The 12,350-nt window shown below is 41.0% G+C and overlaps 1 long non-coding RNA gene across 1 annotated transcript in view; it reads right to left on the bottom strand.

Annotated features, from left to right (window-relative positions):
* The window catches only part of LOC139753596 (uncharacterized), an 83,060-nt gene that overhangs the window by 47,030 nt on the left and 23,680 nt on the right, over positions 1-12,350 (bottom strand). The window contains exon 2 of the long non-coding RNA XR_011713732.1: positions 7,227-7,260. This is a non-coding gene — a long non-coding RNA (uncharacterized lncRNA). The remainder of the gene's footprint in view (positions 1-7,226; positions 7,261-12,350) is intronic.

Below are 12,350 nucleotides of genomic sequence, written 5' to 3'. Positions count from 1 at the left end.
TACATAGCATTTATTCAGTTATTTGACAATCAAATCTACAAGCAAACGTCTTCAGCAAAAACTCTGAAGAGACTGAACCAGGGTATGTGAAATGTCTGGGGTAAACCATGGAAAGGTCTGTGGGGCCTGGATGTGGATAGCGAACTGTGGTTTCGGTGCATTACACATGACAGGTAGAGACTGAGTGAACAAATTTGGCCTTTTTTGTCTGTTTTCCTGGCGATACCTCACTGAAGTGAGAGGCAGTGATGCTGTTTCCTGTGGGGCGGGGTGCTGCCAGGAATGGATTGAAGGTGTGCAAATATGAATATGTACATGTGTATATGTATTAACCTGTGTATATGTATGTGTATGTATATGTATGTGTATGGGCATTTATGTATATATATGTGCATATGAGTGGATGGGTCGTTCTTCTTTCGAGCTTACTTCCTTACATTCTTTAATCACAGATCTTCCTTCATCAAAAGTGCTACCCCCTCCTTTGCTCTCATCCTCACACTATGCCCAAACATTCCAAAACCATTTATCCCTTTCTCCTTTAACTTGAGCTTAAATAAATCCTATACACCCATGTTTGTCTCATCAACTGTAGCACTTATCTCTTTCTCATCCTGCTACATGCAAGCTTGTTCAGACATCACAGCCTGGGCGTTTAAGGAGATATCCTTACTTGTCTCCATCTTTTATTCAAATACATATAAAAAGTAAACATAAAGGAGACCTTCAAGCCCCAGCCTCCTGCCCTTTAATCACCATTTATGACACACGAACGATATAGATAAAATCATATATTATTTATCATACTTAGCTGCTGTCTCCCGTGTTAGCGAGGAAGCACAAGGAAACAGACGAAAGAATGGCCCAAACCACCAACATACATATGCATATACATAAACGCCCACACACGCACATATATGTACATTTCAGCATATACATATACATACACAGACAAATACATATATACATTTGTACATATTCATACTTGCTGCCTTCATCCATTCCCATCAACACCCCGCCCCACATGAAACAGCACTTCCCTCCCCCCACGCACGTGCGAGGTAGTGCTAGGAAAAGACAACAAAGGCCACATTCAATCACACTCAGCCTCTAGCTGTCGTGTGTAATGCACCAAAACCACAGCTACCTTTCCACATCCAGGCCCCACAAAACTTTCCATGGTTTACCCCAAGTGCTTCACATGCCCTGCTTAAATCCACTGACAGCACATTGACCCTGGTATACCACATTGTTACAATTTGCTCTATTCCTTTTATGCCTTTCACCCTCCTGTATGCTCAAAATCTTTTCACTCCATCCTTCCACCTCCAATTTGGTCTCCCACTTCTCGCTTCCTCCACCTCTGACATATGGATATATGTCAGAGGTGGAGGAAGCGAGAAGTGGGAGACCAATCTTTCCTAACTCATTCTCTCCATGCGACCAAACCATTTCAATACACCCTCTTCAGCTCTCTCAACCACACTCTTTTTGTTACCACACATCTCTCTTACCCTTTCATTACTTACTTGATCAAACCACCTCACACCACATATTGTCCTCAAACACTTCATTTCCAACACATCCACCCTCTTCCACGGAACCTTATCTACAGCCCATGCCTCGCAACCATATAACATTGTTGGAACCACTATTCCTTCAAACATACCCATTTTTGCTCTCCGAGACAATGTTCTCGCCTTCCACACATTCTTCAATGCTCCCAGAGCCTTAGCCCCCTCCCCCACCTTGTGACTCACTTCTGCTTCCATGGTATCATCCGCTGCTAAATCCATTCTAAGATATCTAAAACACTTCACTTCCTCCAGTTTTTCTCCATTCAAACTTACCTCTCAATTAACTTGTCCCTCAACACTACTGTACCTAATAACCTTGCTCTTATTCACATTTACTCTCAGCTTTCTTCTTTCACACATTTTACCGAACTCAGTCACCAACTTCTGCAGTTTCTCACCCAAATCAGCCACCATCGCTGTATCATAAGCGAACAACAACCGACTCATTTACCAAGCCCTATCATCCACAAGAGACTGCATATTTGCCCCTCTCTCCACAACTCTTGCATTTATCTCCATAACAAACCCATCCATAAAAAAATTAAACAATCATGGAGACATCGCACACCCCTGCTGCAAACTTTCCTCCCTTCCTACTCGTACACGTCTTATATCCTTGATAAAAGCTTTTCACTGCTTCTAGCAACTTACCTCGCACACTATATACTCTTAATACCTTCCACAAAGCATCTCTATCAACTATATCATATGCCTTCTCCAGATCCATAAATGCTACATACAAATCCATCTGTTTTTTAAGAATTTCTCACATACATTCTTCAAAGCAAACACCTGATCCACACATCCTCTACCAGTTTTGAAACTACACTGCTCTTCCCCAGTCGATGTTCTGTACATTCCTTTACCCTCTCAATCAATACCCTCCAATATAATTTCCCAGAAATACCCAACAAACTTATACCTCTGTAATTTGAGCACTCACCTTTATCCCCTCCGCCTTTGTACAATGGCACTATGCATGCATTCCGCCAATCCTCAGGCACTTCACTATGAACCATACATACATTGAATATCCTTACCAACCAGTCAACAACACAGTCATCCCCTTTTTTAATAAATTCCACTGCAATACCATCCAAACCCGCCGCCTTGCCGGCTATCATCTTTTGCAATGCTTTTACTACCTCTTCTCTGTTTACCAAACCATTGTCCCTGACTCCTCTTACTTCGCACACCACCTCGACCAAAACACACTATATCTGCTACTCTATCATGAAAAACATTCAACAAACCTTCAAAATAATCACTCCATCTCCTTTTCACTTCATCACTACTTGTTATTACCTCCACATTTGCCCCCTTCACTGGTGTTCCCATTTCTTTTCTTGTCTTACGCACTATATTTACCTCCTTTCAAAACATCTTTTTATTCTCCCTAAAACTTAATGATACTCTGTCACCCCAACTCTCGTTTATATCATTGTACCCATCCACCTCCTGCATCAGCTAGGTAGCACCAGGAAACAGACGAAAGAATGGCCCATCTACTCGTATACACATAAGCGCCCATACACGCACATACACATATCAGCATATAAATAAACATAAAAAGACATATACCTATATACACATGTACATATTCATACTTGCTTGCCTTCATCCATTCCTGGAGCTACCCTATCCCACAAGAAACAGCATCGCTAGCCCCTGCTTCAGCAAGGTAGTTCCATGAAAAGAGAAAAAAAAGGCCATACTTGTTCATACTCAGTCTCTAGCTGTCATGTGTAATGCACCGAAACCACGGCTCCCTATCCACATCCAGGCCCAACAGACCTTTCCATGGTTTACCCCAGACATTTCACATGCCCTGGTTCAGTCCACTGACAGCATGTCGACCCCGGTATACCACAATGTTTCAATTCACTATTCCTTGCACACCTCTCACCCTCCCGTATGTTCAGGCCCTGATCGCTTAAAATGTTTTTCATTCCATCCTTCCACCTCCGATTTGGTCTCCCGCTTCTCCTTGTTCCCTCCACCTCTGACACATATATCCTCTTTGTCAATCTCTCTTCACTCATTCTCTCCATATGATTAAACCACTTCAACACACCCTCTTCTGCTCTCTCAACCACAATTTTTATTTCCACACATCTATCATACCATTTCATTACTTAATCAAACCACTTCACACCACATGTTGTCCTCAAGCATTTCATTTCTAACACATCCAACCTCCTCTGTACAACTCTGTCTATAGCCCATGCCTCGCAACCATATAACACTGTTGGAACTACTATTCTTTCAAACATACCAATGTTTGCTCTCCGAGATAACGTTCTCTCCTTCCGCACATTCTTCACCAATACCAGAACCTTCGCCCCCTCCCCACCCTATGACACACTTCCACTTCCATGGTTTCATTTGCTGCTAAGTCCACTCCCAGATATCTAAAACACTTCACTTCCTCCAATTTTTCTCCATTTAAACTTACATCCCAATTAAGTTGTCCCTCAACCCTACTGAACCTATAACCTTGCTCTTATTCAAATTTACTCTTAACTTTCTCCTTTCACTCACTTATCCAAACTCGGTCACCATCCTCTGCAGTTTCTCACTCGAATCAGCCACCAGAGCTGTATCATTGGTGAACATCAACTGACTCACTTCCCAGGCCCTCTCATCCCCAACAGACAGCATACTCACCCCTCTCTCAAAGACTTATTTACCTCCCTCACCATCCCATCCATATACAACTAAACAACCAAGGTGACATCACACATCCCTACTGCAGACTGACCTTCACTGGAAACCAATCACTCTCCTCTCTTGCTATCCATACACATGCCTTACATCCTTGATAAAAACTTTTCACTGCTTCCAGCTTACATCCCACACCATACACTCATAAACTCTTCAGACCTTCCACAAAGCATCTCTATCAACTCTATCATATGCCTTCTCCAGATCCATAAATGCTACATACAAGTCCGTCCGTTTTTTGAAGTATTTCTCACACATTCTTCAATGCAAACACCTAATCCACACATCCTCTACCACTTCTTAAACTACACTACTCTTCCCTAATCTGACACTGTGTGCCTACCTTCACACTCTCAATCAATACCCTCCCATACAATTTCCCAGGAATACTCAACAGACTTATGCCTCTGTAGCTTGAACACTCATCTTTATCCCCTTTGCCTTTGTACAATGGCATTATGCATGCATTCCGCCAATCATCAGGCACTTCACCATGATCCGTATATACAGTGAATATCTTTACCAACCAATCAACAGCACAGTCACCTTCTTTCTTAATGAATTCTACTGCTATACCATACAAACCCGCCGTCTTGCCGGATTTCATATTCTGCAAAGCTTTCACTACCTTTTCTCTCTTAACCAAATCATTTTCCCTGACCCCTTTAACTTCACACACCATCCCGACCAAAACTCCCTCCATCTGCCATTCTACCGACCAAAACTTCTTCCATCTGCCATTCTATCATTAAATACATTCAACAACCTTCAAAATACTCACTCCATCACCTCACTTCATCATTACCTGTTATACTTCCTCCCTTGCCTCCTTCACCGATGTTCCCATTTGATCTCTTGTTTTATGCACGTTGTTTACCTCCTTCCAAAACATCTTTTTATTCTCCTTAAAATTTAATGATACCCTCACCCCAACTCTCATTTATCCTCTTTTTCCGCCCTTGCACCTGCCTCTTGATCTTCTGTCGCTTTCTTTCATACATCTAGTCATTTGCACTCCCTTTTAAGTATCATCCAAATGCCTCTCTTTTCTCTTTCATTAACATTTTTACTTCTTCATTCAACCACTCACTATCCTTTCTAACCTGCCCACCTCCTACCTTTCTCATGCCACATGCATCTTTTGCACATGCCATCACTGCTTTTCTTAACATATCCCATTCCTCACCCACTCCCTTCACGTCATTTGCTCTCACCTTTTGTCATTCTACACTCAATACCTCCTGGTACTTCCTCATACATGTCTCCTTTCAAAGGTCACTTACTCTCACCACTCTCTTATCCCTAACATTCTCGCTTCGTTTTCAAAAACCTCTTCAAATCTTCACCTTCACAAGATAGTGGTCAGACATCCCTCCAGCTGCCCCCTCTCAGCACATTAACATCCGAGAGCCTCTCTTTTACACGCCTATCAATTAACACATAATCCAACAATGCCCTTTCACTATCTCTCCTACTCACATATGTATACTTATGTATATCTCTTTTTAAACCATGTATTCCCAATCATCAAGTCGTTTTTCAGCATACAAATCCATAAGCTCTTCACCATTTCCATTCACAACAGTGAATAATGTGTATATGCCAAATAGGTTTGTTTACCTATCCATTGGGATAGGGGAGAAAGAACACTTCCTACGCATTCCCTGCATGTTGTAGAAGGCGACTAAAAGGGGAGAGAGCGGGGGTCTGGAAATCCTCCCCTCTTGTTTTCAATTTTCCAAAAGGAATAGAGAAAAAGGCCAAGTGAGGATATTTCTTCAAAGGTTCAGTCCTCTAATCTTAACACTACATTGTTAAAGCGGGAAATGGCGAAAATGTATAAAAAAAAATCTTTTACTGACTGGCATTTTACTTCTCTTTTACAAGATGAAAGCCTCATGATTTATACTTTATAAAGGTAAGAAAGATTTTCTTAAGTAGGAAGACCTAAAGATTTCATTGTAAGAAGCTTCCCCAATACAGGCATTTTCAATGCCTACAAGAAAAAAAATCTGCCACCAGATTAATATTAAAACTCAGATCAATTCCATAACATGCTCTCATAAGCTGTATCTGAAGACTATGATAGAAGCTCAGTCGAAAATCACTCCAAACAATGTTCATGAATTATGTCATCTTTTGTATATATCTTCATATTCAAAACATTGTTCACCTTATCATCATTCATACAAAATCATTAGCCAAGCTTCACCAGATGATAAGGATACAATCAAGATGAGCAGCAGTACTTTCTCTTCTTTCATACATGCCTAACTTTTTCCTGCATTAGCAAGGTTGAACCAGAAACAAATGAAGAAATGGCCACATTCACTCACTAATTTTTCCAACATCGGACTTCTGTTGACATGAACAAAATATTGGTTGGCTACATAGAATTTCTTACAGAAGCTGATCAATATCAGGAAATCTAATTCAAGAAGAGAGAAAACTGAATTCCTTGGAATTGAAATAGGTGCAGACAACCATGAATCCAAATAATATTGTCAATGTCTACACTAGTTGATGTGCTAGTACACTTTTTGACAAAGCCGAGCCTGAAACAATCTGATCATGCTAATTGTGAGCTGGATAAAAACTGACCAACCAGTTTCTAAATTCTGTAATAAGGTGATAACATCCTGAAGGAGCCCAAAATTTTAGACATTACAGATAACAAGGCAAGGCAAAAGCTATGCTGAGACTCTAAACAATCTTCCTCTCAATCCAAACTGAAATCTCCAAACCACATTCCCTAATTAAAAACTGGAATCCTTAGGATGAATACTTTCATGAACAACATTTGAAGGTAATCTAGATATCATAAAGATGTCAAAAACCCAAAACGTGTTTGAAACAAATTTCAAACTATCCTAAAAAGGCATTAACACTGATCGTTTCCCTTATATAAGTGAAGTGTTTACTTACCCAACGCTGATCACGTTCCTGTGCAGAGCGACGACTGGGTGGACGTGAAAAACAGAGGAATATTCATGTAAGTATTACTGAACATGTAATGAAATGTTTAGTTCATTCTAATTTCCAAATGACATATGATTAAAAGTGATGTGACAATATCCACTCTTCACATGAATGTATCCTACATTACAAGATTATTTGACCTTTACATGTATGCTTCAATAAGAGAATCTACAAACAAACATTATTCTTCAGTCTTATGGTTTCATGATATACTGTATACATGATATCCAGAGCAAAATTCTGATGTATTCTAAAACCTTTGAGAAAATCTTTATCTAGTATGCATAGAAAAATATTCGAGCAATCACATTAGTGGGTTACTGGTCAAGTTAGAAGCTTAAATTTTTTTTATCTTTATTACTATTTTTCATTTTGCTTGATCGCTGTTTCCCACGTCAGCAAGGTAGCACCAGGAAACAGACGAAGAATAGCCCATCCACTCATATACACATATATATATATACATAAATACACATATATACATAAATGCCCATACAAGCACATGTACATACATATACATATCAACATATACACATATACGTACATGTACATACAAATACATTGATATATAAATATATGAAAAGGTAAATATTCATACTTGCTTGCCTTCATCCATTTCTGGCGCTACCCCACTCCACACGAAACAGCATCGCTACCTTCTGCTTCAGTGAGGTAGTTCCAGGAAAATAGACAAAAAAAGGCCACTTTTCCTCACACTCAGTCTCTAGATGTCACATGTAATGCACCGAAACCACAGCTCCCTATCCACATCCAGGCCTCACAGACCTTTCCATGGATTAGCACAGACGCTTTAGATACCCTGGTTCAGTCCAATGGCAGAACATTGAATCTGGTATACCACATCGTTCCAATTCACTCTATTCCTTGTACTTCTCTCAACCTCCTGTATGTTCAGGCCCCGATCGCTCAAAATCTTTTTCACCCCATCCATCCACCTCCACTTTGGTCTCCTGCCTCTCCTTGTATCCTCCACCTCTGACTCATATATCCTCTTTGTCAATCTTTCCTCACTCATTCTTTCCATATGTCCAAACCATTTCAATACACCCTCTTCTGCTCTCTCAGCCACAATTCTTACATATTCCAAACATCTCTCTAACCCTTTCATTAATTACTCGATCAAACCACCTCAAACCACATATTGTCCTCAAACATTTCATTTCCAACACATCAACCCTTTTCCGTACAAACCTATCTATAGCCTATGCCCCTAACATTGTTGGAACTACTATTCCTTCAAACATACCCATTTTTGCCCTCCGAGATAATGTTCTCTCCTTCCACACATTCTTCATCGGTCCCGGAACCTTCGCCCCCTTCCCCACCCTTTGACTCACTTCCACTTCCATGATACCATTTGCTGCTAAGTCCACTCCCAAATATCTAAAAGATTTCACTTCCTCCAATTTTTCCCTATTCAAACTTACATCCCAGTCAACTTGTCCCTAAACCCCACTGAACCTAATAACCTTGCTCTTATTCACATTTACTCTCAACTTTCTCCTTTCACACACTTCTCCAAACTCAGTCACCAATTTCTACAGTTTCTCACTTGAATAAGCCACCAGAACTGTATCATCAGCAAACAACTGACTTGCTTCCCGGACCCTCTCATCCATAACAGACTGCATACTTGCCCCTCTCTCCAAAACTCTTGCATTAACCTCCCTAACCACCCCATCCATAAACAAATTAAACAACCAAGAGGACATCACACACCCCTGCCGCAGACCTACATTCACTAGGAACCAATCACTCTCCTCTCTTCCTATTCGTACACATGCCTTACATCCTTGGTAAAGACTTTTCACTGCTTCTAGCAGCTTACCTCTCACACTATATACTCTTAAGGCCTTCCACAGAGCATCTCTATCAACCCTATCATGTGCATTCTCCATATCCATAAAAGCTACATACAAATCCATCTGTTTTTCTAAGTATTTCTCACACACATTCTTCAACACAAACACCTGATCCACACATCCTCCACCACTTCTGAAAACACACTGCTCTTCCCCAGTCTGATGCTCTGTACATGCCTTGACCCTCTCAATCAATATCCTTCCATATCATTCCAGGAATACTCAACACACTTATACTTCTGTAGTTTGAACACTCACCTTTATCCCATTTGCCTCTGTACAATGGCACTATGTATGCATTCCACCAATATTCAGGCACTTCACCATAATCCACACATACATTGAGTACCCTTACCAACCAATCAACAACACAGTCATCCCTCTCTATTAGCAAATTCTACTGCAATACCATCCAAACCAACCGCCTTACCAGATTTCAACTTCTGCAAAGCCTTCACTACCTCTTCTCTCTTAAGCAAACCATTCCCCTGACCTCTCTCACTTCACACACCACACTGAGCAAAACATCCTACATCAACCACTTTATCATCAAACATTCGACAAACCTTCAAAATACTCACTCCATCTCTACCTGTTATTACTTCCCCCTTGCCCCCTCCACTGATGATCCCATTTGTTTTCTTAAACACTCTACTTACCTCCTTCCAAAACATCTTTTTAATCTTCCTAGAATTTAATGATAATCTCTTACCCCAATTCTCATTTGCCTTCTTTCTCAACCCTTGCACCTTCCTCTTGACCTCCTGCTGCATTCTTTTATACATCTCCCAATCATTTCTACTTCCTTCCTTGTGAGAATCATCCAAATGCCTCCCTTTTCTCTTTCACTAACAACTTTACTTCTTCATCCTACCGTTCACTATCCTTTCTAATCCGTCCACCTCCCACCTTTCTCATGCCACATGCATCTTTTGCAAATGCTATCACTGCTTCCTAAAATACATCCCATTCCTCACCCACTCCCCTCACATCATTTGCTCTCACCTTTTGCCACTTTTACAATCAATCTCTCCTGCTACCTCCTCACACAAGTCTCCTTTCCAAGCTCTCTCACAATTCTCTCTTTCCCAACATTCTCTCCTTTTTTTTTGAAAGCCTCTACAAATTTTCGCCTTCGCCTCCATAAGATAGTGATCAGACATCGCTCCAGCTGCCCCTCTCAGCACATTAACATCCAAAAATCTCTCTTTTACACACGTATCAATTAAAACATAATTCAATAATGCCCTTTGACCATCTCTCCTCCTCACATATGTATACTTATGTATATCTCTATTCTTAAACCAGGTATTTCCAATCACCAGTCCTTTTTCAGCACACAAATCCACAAGCTCTTCACCATTTCCATTTAAGAAACTGAACACCTTATGTCCACCAAGTATACCCTCAACTGCCTCATTACTCACCTTCGCATTAAATTAGTCATCACTAATACCCTGTCTTGTGCACCAAAGCTGCTCGCACACTCACTTAGCTGCTCCCAAAACACTTGTCTCTAATGCTCTTATGTACTCACTTAACTGCTCCCAAAACAATTGCCTCTAATGATCTTTCTTGTCATGATCAGGTGCATAAGAACCGATAACCACCCATCTCCCTCCATCCACTTTTAGTTTTCCCTATATCAATCTTGAATTTACTTTCTTATGCTCTATCACACACTACCATAACTCCTGCTTCAGGAGTTGTGCTACTCCTTCCTTAGCTCTTGTCTTCTCACCAACCCCCGACTTCAATCCCAAGACTTCTCAAAACATTTTTCCCCTTTACCCTTGAGCTTCGTTTCACTCGCAGTCTGAACATCCAGGCTTCTTTTCTCAAACATACTATCACTCCTTTCTTCTCATCTTGGTTACACCCACACACATTCAGACACCCCAATTTGAGCCTTCGAGGAGAATGACCCCCCCCCCACTTGACTGCTTTTGTTTCCCCTTTCAGAAATTGCAATATAAAGATGGGAGGGTTTTCAGCAACCCACTCCCACCCCTTCAGTCGCCTTCTATGATATGCAGAAATACGTGGGAAATATTCTTTCTCCCCATAATCAATACGAAGTTTCGTCCCACACCCAAAGGTGGTGGCCGAATTTATACCATAAGATGAATACTCAGATCCTCCTTCTGTGATATTTTGTACATACAAATATATTTCCTTTCCCTTGCCTGACATATGGATTTACTCACAACAATTCTCCATACCTCAGAAAATGTTTCCCTTCAGTACAAGACCTTCCATCAACACACTATATAAGGATATATGCAGGGTTTTTGGTAAAATCTGGCAGGTATATTGTATTCATTTATTCTTATATTTAATTCCTTATTTTACTTTCTCGCTGTCTCCGGCGTTAGCGAGGGAGCACAAGGAAACAGACGAAAGAGTGGCCCAACCCACCCACATACACATGTATATACATACACGTCCACACACGTAAATATACATATCTATGCATCTCAACGTATACACATATATATATATACACACACACACACATATACATATATACATATGTACATAATTCATACTGTCTGCCTTTACTCATTCCCATCGCCACTCCGCCACATATGAAATTACAACCCCCTCCCCCTGCATGTGCACGAGGTAGAGCTAAGAAAAGACAACAAAGGCCACATTCGTTCACACTCAGTCTCTAGCTGTCATGTATAATGTACCGAAACCACGGCTCCCTTTCCACATCCAGGCCCCACAGAACATTCCATGGTTTACCCCATACGGGTCACATGCCCTGGTTCATTTCATTGACAGCACGTCGACCACGGTATACCACATCGTTCCAATTCACTCTATTCCTTGCACGACTTTCACCCTCCTGCAGGTTCAGGCCCCGATCACTTAAAATTTTTTTCATTCCATCTTTCCACCTCCAATTTGGTCTCCCTCTTCTCCTTGTTCCGTTTCTCCTCACGTAACTAATTCTTCTGTTTCCGCGTTTAGAAAGTTAAAATACAAAGAGGAGAAGGTTTCTAGCCACCTGCACCCGTCACCTTTAGTCGCCTTTTACGACACGTGAGGAATGAAGGGAAAGTATTCTTTCTCCCCTATCCCTAGGGGATAGTCGGTTTTTGGTCGCTGATGATACAGCGCTGGTGGCTGAGTCATGTGCGAAACTGCAGAAGCTGGTGACTGAGTTTGGTAAAGTGTG

This window comes from Panulirus ornatus, chromosome 15, assembly GCF_036320965.1.
Source record: "Panulirus ornatus isolate Po-2019 chromosome 15, ASM3632096v1, whole genome shotgun sequence".
Classification (NCBI taxonomy): domain Eukaryota; kingdom Metazoa; phylum Arthropoda; class Malacostraca; order Decapoda; family Palinuridae; genus Panulirus; species Panulirus ornatus.
Note: the sequence above shows the minus strand (reverse complement) of the source record. Positions and strands in the feature narration are given on the sequence as shown.